General features: G+C 46.4%; 1 long non-coding RNA gene across 4 annotated transcripts; it reads right to left on the bottom strand.

The window, feature by feature from the left end:
• Positions 1-637: 637 nt before the first annotated feature.
• LOC105241145 lies at positions 638-14069 on the bottom strand. Of its 4 annotated transcripts, none has more exons than XR_004619237.1 (6): positions 13883-14069; positions 12537-12643; positions 6467-6600; positions 5021-5323; positions 2720-2743; positions 638-1220 (listed from the first exon to the last, which is right to left on the bottom strand). It is a non-coding gene; the product is annotated as an uncharacterized LOC105241145 (long non-coding RNA). The 4 variants fall into 4 exon arrangements; XR_004619239.1 differs by having other exon boundaries at positions 5021-5312; XR_004619240.1 differs by having other exon boundaries at positions 5021-5249; positions 13883-14068.
• Between the last annotated feature and the right edge of the window lie 42 nt (positions 14070-14111).

The following is a 14111-nucleotide window of genomic DNA, read 5'->3' as shown; positions in this document are numbered from 1 at the left end:
AGAAGGACTGTGAAGATACACAGAGTTAACTGAGGAAAAGCAAGGTGCAGAATGGTGTGCACAGCAAAGTACAGGATGCCACCATTTGTAGGGGGAAAGTGGGAGGAGGCTACCTAGACATCCACATTTGTATATGGACAGAATACATCTGCAAGGAGAGGCAAGAAACACATAATGGTGGTGGTCACCTCTGAGAGGGGGCCTGGCGAGCTGAGAGTCAGCTCAGCTGGGAGGCAGACTTACACTGGAGGCTTGTCTATGGTATTTGAATTAGTTTTACCTTTGGGGTGCCTGGCTGGCTCAGTTGGCAGAACACGTGCGTCTTGATCTCAGATTTGTGAGTCTGAGCCCCACGTTACGTGTAGAGATTCCTTAAAAAAAAACGAAACAAAAAAACCACACTAGGGTGAATTACTTTTGCCATATTACTTTTCTAAAAGGAAAGAAAGGAAGCAAAGAAGGGAGGGAGGGAGGAAGGAAGAGAGACAGAGGGACGGAGGGAGGGAGGAAAAAGAAAGAGAGAGGAAGGAAGAACAAAGGAAGAAACAAAGTGTAGAAAGGCAAAAAGAAAAAAAAAAGCTCATTGGCAATCCTGCCACACTAATAAGATTTTGGCTTATAACTTTCTATTGTTTCTGAATTAATTTCAAAGTTAAAGAAAATTCACAAGAATGATACAAAGAACTCACACATACCTTTTATTCCAACCTGCATGTTGTCACATTTCTCTCCCTCTCTCTATATATATAACTATATTAATCATTTGAGAGTAGGTTGTCCCTTTATTGCCAAATACTTCATTATGTATTTCCGGAAAACAAGGATATTAATTTACACAGCCATAGTACAATCAACACAGTCAGGAAGTTTCACGTTGATGCAGTCCTCTTATCTAGTCTACACCAATAGTCTCACTCACATGCTTGATTGCAATTTTTCCTTCTGCTCCAGGATCTGCTCCAGGGCCACACGATTACACCTAGCCGCCATGGCTTTTTATCCTCCTTTCATCTAAAATATCTGCCTCTCTTTTTCTTTCATGACCTTGACATGTTGGAGGGGTACCGTCCTGTCATTTTGCAGAACACCCCTCAGGGTTTGCCTGATGTGTCCTTAGGTGTAGATTCAGTCTTGGCTGTTCAGGTAGCAACCCCGCGGATGTGATTCTGGGTCCTCAGTGCATCTGGTCAGCACGCCCGTGATGTCACTGCATCCTATAACTGGTGTCACACATCCATTTTCATTTTTAAAACATAGAAATTAAATTGCATTCAACAAGCTACTTTGTAACCTTTGTCCCTCCCCAGTGATATGCTGTGACCATCTTTATTTTAAAATTTATTTTTATTTATTTTTGAAGAGATAATATAGTCAGATGGTTCAAAATTTAAAGGCAACAAAAGGGGAAGCAGTGAAAAGTCTCTCTCTCTCCCCTGAGCCAGCCCTTCAGTTTTCCTTCTCTGAGCAACAACGATTCCCTGGTTTTTGTGTCTCCTTTGGCTGGGATTTTATATATGCATCTGATGAGAGGCCAGTGAGGCCAGTGTGTGGTGATCATCTTAATGAGCAGCAGGCAGAGGGGTCCCCATTCACATTGTTGTTTTAGGAGGGTGGCCAGAGGCCTGCAGCTTCCCAGGATCTTTTAAGATGCACCTTTTTTTTTTTTTTTTTTTTTAGAATTTATTTGAGAGACTGGGAGAGAGTACGTGCACACATGGGGGGGTGCAGAGGGAGAAGGAGACTCCCCGCTGAGCAGGGAGCCCAATGCGGGGCTTGATCCCAGGACCCTGAGATCATGACCTGAGTGGAAGTCAGACGCTTAACCGACTGAGCCATCCAGGCACCCTGAAGAGGCTCCTTTTGCTTCTTCTAGAAACAGAGAGGTTTCTCCTGGAGCCCAGCCTGATGGAAGAGCTCAACTTCCTCGCTCAGGGCTCCTCTGCCCCAGGAATTCCTGCCCTGCTGAGACACTGTCACCACCACAATCCTCCCCGTCCTGTCCTGCCTCATAGCCTGTAACTGTGGGAACAGGCCCTTTATATGCACAATGTCATCTTCAAAGTGCTTTTGGCTTGTTAATTGGCCACAATTCACATTAAGATGACTAAAGATCCCACACATGCCCAGCAGGGAAGGGCTGATGTCACTGGCCTTGGGAACACCTTGCTGGCACCTCACTGTGGAGAGGCCCCCCAGCGGCTCTGAGTGATAGCCAGTCCTGGGAGAAGACCCCGGCTTTCCCACTTTACTGCATCTCTGGGAGCCTCAGTTTCTTTGGTCGGTGAAATGGAGGTGATAATAGGGTTGTCAGGAGGACTCATCATATGATGTGGCTGGTGCGGGGCGGCTGCTCCATAAATGTTGGTTCCCTTCACACCTGGAGTCACTTCCTTCACAGGGTATTCCTCATCATCTTTCCTCTAACCTCCAGAACATTCCATATGTTCCTCTTTTAACCCTGATCCCTTCTCTGCCTTGTATTAGGGTGAATTGTGCCCCTGCTGCATCCGTTAAGTCATTGAGCATGGGGCTTATGTGCAAGGCATCCTTACGCCTCTCGGCAGGAAGCCCGGGGTCGGTGTGCAATTCAGTCAACGTGTGTGTGCCCGAGAGGCAGGACCAGCACTGTACAAGAACAAAGGGCCCTAGAGCCCCACTCTGTGGGTGCAGCCCCAGTCCCATCATTAATTAGCTATGGGATCTTAGGTGAGCTACTTACCTCTTCATGCCTGGGAGTCTTGACCTGTAAAAGGGGAATAATTAATAACAGCGCCAACATCATAAGCTTGTTGGAAAGATTAAATAAGTTAATGTGCATAGAACACTAGCTGCCACATGGTAAGAGCTTTATAGCTGTTGGCTCTTGTTAGACCAGCATCCATCAAAGGCCCTTTCTCCTGGTGTGGCCTCCATACATGTTTGTTAAGCTGAACTGAAAAGACAGTATCCCCCATTCCGTCCTCGCAAATACACGCTTGGCAGGTTTTCTGAAATGCCACCATTCCTAGTTTATTCCTGGGAGTTCAGGTATTCTACCTTTTTAAAAATGCGAATGTTGATTTCAAATGATAGTCCAACACTTTCTGTGTGAAAGACTTTGTAAAGGAATACCGCTCTGAGGCTGCTCTCCAAGCATACTGTTAAGGGTAAGGAGCAAAATATAAAACCATGTGTCTAGTGGGCTACCATCTATGGAGGGAACAAAAACTAGGGAGAAAGGTGTATCTGGGAAGAGAGGACTTCCTTATGCAATCNGCTTTGTACAGGAATACCGCTCTGAGGCTGCTCTCCAAGCATATTGTTAAGGGTAAGGAGCAAAATATAAAACCATGTGTCTAGTGGGCTACCATCTATGGAGGGAACAAAAACTAGAGAGAAAGGTGTATCTGGGAAGAGAGGACTTCCTTATGCAATCACAGATCATCTTCCGGAGGAGATCCAGGAAACTGGTCTCAGGAGGGTCTCTAGGGAGGGGATTCTATGGAAAGTCCTATGGGGACTTCCTTTTCCATTGTATATTCTTTAAAAATATATTCTTTTGTACCATGGTAAAATATACATAACTTAAATGTTACCTTCTTAAAAAGATTTTATTTATTTATTTGAGAGAGAGAACGAGCGGGGAGAGGGACAAAGAGAGAGGGAGAAGCAGGCTCCCCACTGAGCAGGGAGCCCAATGTGGGGCTCAATCCTAGGACCCCAGGATCATGACCTGAACCAAAGGCAGATGCTTAAACCGACTGAGCCACCCAGGAGCCCTAAATGTAACCTTTTTAACCATTTGTAAGTATACAATTCAGTGGCATTAAGCACATTTACAACGTTAACTAGCCATCACCACTATGTCACGAACTTCTTCCTCATCCCATACAGAACTATACCTATTAAACAGTAACTCCCCATTCTGCCTCCTCCACACCCCTCACCCCTGGTGACCTCTAGTCTACTCTCTGTCTCTATGTATTTGCCTATTCTTGTAGCTCATGTAAGTGGAACTACACAATATTTGTCCTTTTGTGTCTGGCTTCTTTCACTTGGCTTAATATCTTCACGGTTCCTCCATGTTGAAGCATGGAGGCAGTCCTTTTTAGGATTGAATATTGGATGAATATGAATTTTATTGATTTATCCATTCATCTGTTGATAGCTACTTGGGGTGTTACCCCTTTTTGGCTATCGTGAGTAATGGTGTACAAACACTGTTGGACAAATACACTGTTTGAGTCCCTGTCTTCAATCCCTTTGGGTATATCCCCAGAAGAGGAATTTCTGGATCATATGGTCATTCTATGTTTAATGTTTTGAGGCATCATCCTACTGTTTTCCACAGTGGCTGCACCATTTCGCATCCCCACCGACAGGGCACGAAGGTCCAATTTCTTCACATCTTTGTTATATACATATGCTTTTATATCTTTTAATTTGATAGGGTATCAAAGTATTACCACTCTAATAATATATTAAATATTCCAAGAAGCCAGCATTCTAAAGAGGTGAGGTACGTGAGTGGACAAAAGAGTGATGATGAAACAGGCAGTAGGCCTGTATTTAGCAGGAACGCGTGACTGAGAATCCAGATTGTTGAATTCGAGTATTGATTCTGCATTATATTGGCTGCATTGTCACACCCCCTCTTTGGGACGTGGTTTTCTCAGAGGTCAGATGGAAGTGTTGCATGAGGCCCTCCTGAGTTCCCTTCCTGCCGTAGCCGCCAAGGAGCCCACACAGAGAGGTCATAAGAGAAGTGTGGACAATGTGTCCCTCCAGGTAGATTCCTGGTTTGCATCTCCCACCTCCCTTGCCTGCTGGCTTCCACTGGCTTAGGTGATGCAGGAGACTGGAGGGAGGGAGGACAGCACGGTGGGGGTCTTTATTGCTCAGCTCCCTCCTTGCACTGCCACCTCAATGAAAGCAGCTCCAGCCAGGTGCCCCTTCACTAGGCTCCTGAAACATGGTTCCCTCCCGTGGGGAAGGCTTAGGAGTGGTGCGTTAGTTTCCCAGGGCTGCCATGACAACGTACCACAGACTGGGTGGCTTCAACAACAGAAATGCATTCTCTCAGTTCTGGAAGCTAGTGGTCTGACATCAAGGTGTCTGTAGGACTGGTTCCTTCTGAGCGCCTTCTGGTCCATGTTCTGCCCTCACTTCCGGGGTTTGCTGGCCATCTTTGGCTTGAACAAGCATCGCCCTGATCTCTGCCTTCGTCTTCATGTGGCATCCTCTCTGTGCGTCTATTTCCAAATTTCCCCCTTTTGTAAGGACACCAGTCATGTGGACGATGATCCCATAATGACCTCTCTTAAACTTGATATCTGCAAAGACCCTTGCCAAATAAGGTCACATTGTGAGGTTCTGGGGGTGAGGACTACAACATACCTTTTTGGGGGGAGAAGGGACATAATTCAGTCCATACCGGGTGGTCAGGCTGCTGCCTCCTGCTGCTGTGTTGGTTTCCCAAGTCCTGCCCACACCTCTGTAAATAGTCCCTTGGTTCAGTTTCTCACAATCCTGATTGAGAATGTGCCCCTGTGTCCTGCAAACCTGTCAAGCCTTAGTATCTTGGCCAGTTTGCTCTTGCCTTATTCTTCAAAAAAAAAAAAAAAAAAATAGCCCTGATCTTTGTTTCCTGGTGTTGCTTCTGGAGAATTTGGCGGGTAACAGGAAGAACTTCTGTGTATGTGTTGGGGGGGGTGGAATTCAAAATACATCCTTAAGCAAGAAGTCATGGTAAAGTGTGTTCACACACTCCAAGGAAGCCTTGAAGGGTCCACCTGGGGGTGTTCAGCATAAAGAAGCTATGGAGGGATGAGGATCCATCACTGAATACCCAAGAAGCTGACACGGGTAGAGTCAGGAAGTCAATCTGTCTGTTTCTACAGAGAGACTGATATGTGGCTCAGTACAGTATCATGAGTAAGGGGTTATTTATGTAAGTTTACATAAAAAATATATAATATAAACAGATTTATGTAAATAACATAAAATAAGTAAGAGATTTCAGAGAATCGTGTGAGTTGTGGGCAGTCATGGGAAGTATTCAAACAGGGGCTGCATGGTCAAAGGCCGGGGCTGGTGATCTCTCCCCTTTCCTACTGGGAAATGCCATGATCGTAGAAACGGGACTTGGAATTTCTTTAGCCTGCTCTGCCCCCTGAAAATATGGGGCTCACATCTGCAAAGCTGCACAGGGCTTTCAGCTACAAGAATTTATACCAAGGTAGAAAAACTCAAACTTCCAGAGTAGGTGCCCCAGCCGCTGGCTTCCCACCCAAATGGGTAATTACTAAAGCTGAGTCAAGCCTCAGCCAGCGTCTGATGCTGCCCACACCCAGGTACGGCTCCAGGGGGCTATAAAGAGCACACTCCTTGGAAACTGAAACAGACTCCAGCTATCGGCTTTGATGTGCACCCTGGGGGCAGGCTGGGCTGGGAGCCGGTTCCTCTGCTCCTTGGGTGCTGGGCTTACCTCTTGGGTGCCGTGGTCTCCTCTAATTTCAAAATCATTCGAAGGTTCCCGGTCCTTGTCTGGCAGAGACAGCTTGTCGCTGTCAGCAACAACTCTGGTCACGCCTTCCAATCGATACCATTTACTACTGTGGGCTTGGCAGGTGTTGATGAAAGCAGGAGTTTTTCATCAGTCATGAGTAGATTTGTAGATTAAAAACAAAATCACATCAGTTACATAGGTATTTCAGAATGAGAAGCTTATGCTTCAAGCCAGAGGATGCTGGAAAGAACATCAACAAAAATTAATCGAAATGTGTTTCTTTGAATGAATTGTTTGGCAAGGCTATGATATTTGAATCCTGCTAGACCAAATCTTTTCTTTATTTTCCTAAAGAGTCTTTAAATACAACCTACTCCATAGGTCTTTACATAATTGAAGACGTGATGCACAGCATTGCTTTATTGTTGTTTATTAAAAAAAAAAAATGACATCCCGGTCCTCATCTGTGTGCAAATGGTAATCCATTCCCCATAGCTTCTTCTCTTCAGGAGTCTCTGGCTCACCCAGAATCATATTCGGAATCATGTCCAGAATCTCAGGCATGGTCTTGTGGGTGTCATGGTGCAAAACAAGAAAAAGAAAGAGACACCCCTTCTCACTGCTTATTAGTACAAAACCATACAATCTCTCTTGAATTTGTCAGTGGGGAGAAGTTATGTAGGCCAATAGTATGGGGTGAGAGAGATAAAGCAGGGTAATGAGAGAGTGAGCCTGGGGGCTCAGCGTAGGCCTCTCTGAGGAGGGGGCCATTGAGCTGCCATCTGATTGACAGATGGGAGCCAGGTTGGCAAGACCTGGGGGCAGAGCATTCCAGGTGGTGTAGTAGGTATATACAATGTGATATTGATTTATTTGAATTAGACCATCATTCATTCATCAGATATTTAAAGAGTGCCCACTAGGTGTCAGGAACTGCTGAAGGTGCTTGGATGATGTTAGGCTGGGATGTTTCTTGTGGAGAGGGCAGGAATGTTGCACAACAGCCCCGATGTCTTTTGCCCCGGCTGCCCGGCTCTTACTCCTGGGCTGGTGTCTTAGCCTCCCCTGCAGAGCTGGCCTGCTTTACTCCTTGATGCCTGATGAAAGGGGCCTGACCCAGGACTTGGCCTGTGGTTCTCCAGTAATGGACAAATCTCTCTGACTCAGGCATTCAGGATGAGGAAGTTCATTTTTTCAGCAAACAGAAGTCACATTCTCCATGATCAGTTCTCCCGGGGGATAAAGTCGTATTTCTGCTTCTACCTGCCTGACTTCTACCTCTCTCTCTTTCTCTTTAGGTGGGGGTGGGAGGGTTGCTAGTTATTGGGCTCCACTATCAGAAGTGGCCACCTTCTGACAGGGGGGTCACCTGATAGACACCTGCAGAACTTGGATTTGTATGTGGAGAGCCAGGCAAAAAACAAGTAAAGAAATAAATTAGATATTCTCAGAAAGAGATAAACGCTTTGAAGAAAATCAAGCAGCGAGGGGGAGAGAGAGAGAGCTGGGACACAGGGCAGGCCTCTCCGAGGAGAGAGGTATTGAGTTGAGACCTAACTGACATGTGGGAGCCAGACTTGACAAGATCTGGGGGCAGAGCATTTCAGGTGGAGAGAGCTCCAAGTGCAAAGGTCCTGAGGTGAGGTCACACTTGGTGTGTTGGGATGGTTCAGACACTACAGCTCCGTAGGCCAAATTAGGATTTTGGATTTTATTTACTGTGTAATGGGAAGCCATTCAAGGGTTTTATGTATGTGACTTAAAAACTGATTAAAAATTTTTTTAAATTTCAATTTAAATTTAGATTTAAAAAATTTTTAAAAAATCTACTTCCTAGAGGCATAATTTACATACGATAAAATATTTAAAATGTACAGTTTGAAGAGTTTTGACAGATGTATACATCTACATAACCACCACCACAATCGAAAGATATAACATTCATACCACCCCAAAAAGTTCCCTTGTGCCCCTTTGCAGTCAATTCTACCCCCCACGACCATCCCGATCCCTAGCACTATGCGAGACTGCAGACTCTTCATCCAGCCCCCCTGATGGTACCATCTTACATCATCACCATATGTCTGTCAAAAACATGACACTGACATTGGTACAACATTAACCCAAACTATAAACTCTAGTCGGACTCCCCAGTTTTCTCTCTGATGTTCTTTTTCTCCTCCAAGTTCCAATCCAGGATTGCGTTTCCTAATCTCGTGTCCTGAATCTCGTCCATTCTGTGACAGTTTCTTAGTTTTTCTCTGCTTTTCATCATCTCGGCAGTTTTGAGGCAGACTGGCTAGGTGTTTTGTAGACTCTCTCTCATTTTGGGTTATCTCTTGTTTTCTTGTGATCAGACAGGGCTTACGAGTTTGAGGAAAGTACCACAGAGGTGAAATGCCTTGCATGGTAAAGTGACTTCACCTCATCCATCCTGATGACCTGGTTAAAATGGCGTTTACCAGGTTTCCTACTAGTTTGGTGACATGTGTGGGCGGTGGGGGGTGGGGTAGAAGAAAACTGGAGTTGAAATTAGTTTCTGCATCTGTAAAATGGGGACAATATTACCTATCTCCTAGCGTTACTGTGAGGATTAAGAGACATAATAACACAAGTAAGGAATTTAGCATCTGGTACATAGTGGGTGCTCAACAGGTGTTAGCTTCTACTATTACTATGAGTAGTAGTGGTGGCACATTTTCTCCTGTCTACCTTCCAGAAGGAGCAGTTTCTGGTTTTTTATATGTGACATGCTGCTATGTAAGTGGCCCGGAACAGGATTCTTCCCTTCCTCACTGCTCACATGTGAGAAATGGGCTAACAGGACCCCCAGATGGACAGCCTCGCTCCCATGGCCCATGGCAGACCCATCCTGGAGTCAGGTGATGGGGGTCAGGTGACGAAGGGTTGAAGGAGGGGCCCCCTGGAAAGGCTGCTCGTACAGTGTTCTCACAGGGCTGGACCCTGTGCTGCCTGCTCTGCTCCAGTGGTCTCTGGCCCCTGCCCCTTCTGTGTGTTGGGGAGAGATCCTAACGGCCACTCCCCTTAATTGGGGGTAAACTTAAGACCAGGGTCCTTTATAGGTAGGTTCTGGGGCAACAGGGTGGGGAGGGGCTGTGGATCTGGGTCTCTGAAATTCACAGACATCCTCCACTCGCACACTACTTTATTTTTTTTAAAGATTTCATTTATGTATTTATTTATTTGAGAGAGAGAGCACAAGTGGGGGCAGAGGGAAGTGCAGAGGGAGAGGGAGAAGCAGACTCCCTGCTGAGCAGGAAGCCTGACGTGGGGCTTGATCCTAGGACACTGAGATTGTGACCTGAGCCAAAGGCAGACGCCCAACTGACTGAGCCACCCAGGCGCCCCACATGATACTTTATTTTAAAGTGTGTGTTTGGGGTGCCTGGGTGGCTCAGCTGTTAAGCATCTGCCTTCGGCTCAGGGCGTGATCCCAGTGTTCTGGGATCGAGCCCCGCATCAGGCTCCTCCCCTGGGAGCCTGCTTCTTCCTCTTCCAATCCCCCTGCTTGTGTTCCCTCTCTGGCTGGCTGTCTCTCTCTGTCCAATAAATAAATAAAATCTTAAAAAAATAATAAAAAAATAATAATAAAAAAAATAATAATAAAATAAAAATAAAATGGACTCCTTCCGCATGAGGTGTGGGAATCTGCATAAAAAAATAATAAAGTGTGTGTTTGTGTTTATTACAAAAGTACAAGCTTGCTGTGAGAACAGCAAACACCACCGTGCACAAAAGAAAAGTCAAAAGTCCTCCTCCAGCCGGCCCCCTGCCTCAGCCCACTCTCCAGAAGTCACCTGGTGACTGACAGCTGGAGGCCTTCTGCCGAGGGGCCCTCTCACGAGGCCTGCTGCAGGCCTGTAATTCAGAGTCCTGAAGTGCACGAACCTCCGTTCTTTACACCTGCACACCCTCTAGTGGGGCTGCTTCACATAGCTTCGCACAGTGAGGTGAGGACATGGAGGGTGGGGGAGGGGGCAGGTATGGCCCAGGGAAGTCAGCATTCCAAGTGGGGTCTCACCTAGTTTCCACCAGACCTTGTCTAGCTAGGTGGGTTTCTTCCCACCCCCGGGGCTGAGAGGGAACCAGAAACAACGCTACTAGCTAAAAAAAAGAAAAAAAGAAAAAAAAAAAAGACACCAAATTTATTACAGTAACGACCTTACCAAGTCAAAGGCAGCCTTCTCACCAAGAGGGAATCATAAAAAGCTCAAAATAATCATAATAACCATTTATGGGAGCCCTTATTAAGGCAGGGCATTGTTTTACTTATATTAATTTGTATAATTATCATGACACTCCCCAGAAGAGGTACTCCAGATAGTTCTCTTTTCTAGAAGAGGACGCTGGTGCTTGGGAAGTTCACTGCAGGAGACAGTACGGTACGTGCAATGGTTCATAGCTCAAGGCCTGGAGCCAGACCACCTGGGTGTGCCATCCTGGTTCTGCCACTTACCAGCCGTGTGACCTTGGGCTTGAGTAGTCCAACCTCCCGTGACTCAGTTTCCATTCTTGTAAAATGGGGATGATGATAGAATCTGCCTCAGAGGGTGGCTGTGAGGATTAGGTGAGTAAGTGTGTATGTCAAGTACCTCGCACAGAGAAGGCACTCAATAAATATGAGCGTTAGGATTAAATGATGGGCCCAAGTCTCAGTGAGTGACTGATGGGGGAGGGATATGAACTCAGGTCTTCATACTTCGAGACTTGTAGGCTCACCCACTAGGTAATGCTGCTAACCTAGAATCCACCAGCAACTCCCCACAAGTCCTGGGTCCTCAGAAGCCCCAGGTCTCACTAATGTGAAGATGACAGTGGTCCCCTTGGAAGAGCCAGTGATTCTGGCAGGGTCACCAGGGGTAGAGAAGACTCGGACTGTTGGTAGGAGAGTCATCTCTGGGCCAGCCTCTCCTGGCTGTTGTTCCTTTCTCCTTGCAGGAGAGCCTCCCCAAGTCCCCTTCTCTGATTAGTGTTTGTCAAGGAGGATGGGGATTATCTACCCTTCTGGTGATCCTTGCTGATCCTAACTAGGACTGTGATCTAAGGACTCAAATAGCTCCAACATGGTAAATAATGTGATTGCCAGGGAACCCATGAAAGGGTGGCTACCTCCTAAATGTGGGAGCAGACATGACTGTCTGGAGTGGTGACATCCAACCTGTCTCCCAAGATGGGAGGGAGTTATGAAGTGAGGGAAGGACTTTCTAGGCAGGCAGAGGGCCAATGTGAGCAAAGGCAGGGAAACTAGAGACAGCAATGAAGAAGGGATCAAGTTTGAGGCAAGAAAGAGGTGGCAGAAGAGGAGGCTTGCAGAGGCCAGAGGTGGTCAGAATTTGATCTCCATAAGCTGTCAAAGTGCTTGAACTTTCTTTGGTTGAAACTGGGGTGCCAATGAAGAGTCATTGGGAGGAGGTGACAGTGGAAAAGTTTTGTCATCTGTGGAATGGGCTAACAATAGCCACCTGCCTCACAGGGTTATTACAGAATTAAGTGAGCCAATCCACATGAAGTACTTAGAAATGGTGGTACGTAGGAAATGAAATGTTAGTGATATAAATGTTAGTGATGCTGCTGCCGCTGCCTGTAACGTCCTGTTAGGAAGAGACCTTGTAAAGTAAAGGTGGAGGCCACCAAGGCGGTCCATAGAGTGAGTGAGGCTTTGCTGGGTGGATGGAGGCCAAGGCCAGCCTTACATAGAAATCCAGTAAGCCATGGACTTGTCTGCCTGCTAAGGAGTAAAACCCAAGCTTCTTGGTGTGGCTCACGGCCTCAGGTGATGTGACCTCTTTCTCACTCACTAGGTTCCAGCCACGTTGTCTTCTTTCTGATCTTGGAACATACCCAACCTGGGCCTTTTCCTTTATTGTCCCTTTCACCACATCTTCTAATGGCTGCTGCTTTCTTGTCATCAAGATCTTAGATCAAATTTCTTCTGAGAGCCTCTCCCTGAACCCATCCATCACAACAGCCTTATGACCAGAAAAAATGATCTTATTTGCTTTTATGTGCAAAGTTTGTTGTTCCTTACCTCCTCTAGGTTGTAAACTCCACAGGGGCACCAGTTACATCTTCCTTGTCCACCACTGTTTTCATAGGTCCTTGAACACTGCCCGGCATAGGGAGACTGTCTGAAAACTGAAGGCCCAAAATGATCTCTGTTAGAGATTCATTCCTTTCAAGCTGTTTGTGGGAAATGTGGCCTATCAAGTTGGGATCAGCATTAGCAAAGTAGATTCAGTTTGCTGACAACTTTGTGGAAGTAGACTCTGGGGGTGGAGGGGAAGGATACTTCACAAAACAAATTAGTTCCGATGGACGAGGGCAGGGGGACAAGCCAGGGCAATTTCTACTATGAGGCTGTTGGGGAACTGCTATGAACTGTGGTGTCCTGACAGATGACAGAGGATGTGGTGGGGCAGAAAGGGGCTGGGGGAACTCAGAGGCAAGGCCTATCAGAGGGGCTGCAGAGGGCCATTGTCTCAGGTCTTACATTCCATCAAGGCCCTCAAATTTAGTCTTATGACATGATCTCCAAAGGAGGTTACACCTAGTCACAGACACGACAGAAGGCTTTAAGAAAGATGCTCGTTTGTACAGCGGTAGTTACAGAATCCAAGTAACAAGAATATTCTAGAACTCATCTTTCAGCATCTGACACAGTTATTCTCCTTCTTCCTGTCTTCACTCGGCTTCCAGAACACTATACTGTCCTGGTCCTACTTCCTCAACGGCTGCTCCTTCTCAATTTCCTCTATTGGTTCCTACTCATCCCTCACTTCTGAATGTCTATTTCTAGAAGGCGGCCAAAGGGAGAACTCAGGGCCTTTGCACCTGCTGAACACTCTTCCCCAAGACTGGCTCTCTCGCTTTCAAGTCCTTACTTAAATGTCACCTGTCAGTGAGGTCTCGTCCCTACCACCCTATGTAGTACTCCACTCTCTCAAATCCCCTAACCCTCTTCCCTCCTTTATGGTTCTCACCACCAAATGACCTACTGCATGCATTTCTTGTTTAGTGCTTGTCTCTGCTGACTAGTAAGCGCCAGGAGATGTCCAGGAGAACTCCAACAGAGCAGTGAACATACTAGTTCACTGCTAAACCTCAATTGTCTGGAACAAATATGTCACAGCATATTTGAATGACTGTTGGGAAGTTTTATGACTTTTCAATTTTGTATATTTCCATTTAAAAATATATAGGAAATTTTATAAGGGGGGGCTGGACTACTTAAATATGACATGATTTTTATTTATTTGGAAAGGACTGGTATAGTTAGTGCAGGCAACTGCTGTGGTTTGCCCTGACTAAATCAAAAGGCAGAGCAGCCATTCAAGACACCTTTCCTGAACTCATGACCCTTTGGGAGTGGGGTACCTGTGTGTGGAAATCTGCAGGGGTGCAGCTTGGTTGTGGTGCTAGGAGAAGTCCGGGGGGTGCAACGGCTCAGACACGTTTGTAGAGTGGGCTCGAACGAGGTAAAGTTACAGCCGCAAAATACGCGACTCGGCCAGACAGAAACAACTTCAGTCTCCGCCCAGCGCGAGGCTCGACCACGCAGCCGCAGAAGGACCTGGGCGGAGCCTGCGCAGCCGCAGAAGAGGCT

The sequence above is a fragment of the Ailuropoda melanoleuca genome, chromosome 12 (assembly GCF_002007445.2).
Source record: "Ailuropoda melanoleuca isolate Jingjing chromosome 12, ASM200744v2, whole genome shotgun sequence".
Lineage (NCBI taxonomy): Eukaryota > Metazoa > Chordata > Mammalia > Carnivora > Ursidae > Ailuropoda > Ailuropoda melanoleuca.
The sequence above is the reverse complement of the archived record's forward strand: the minus strand, read 5'-3'. Positions and strand labels throughout refer to the sequence as shown.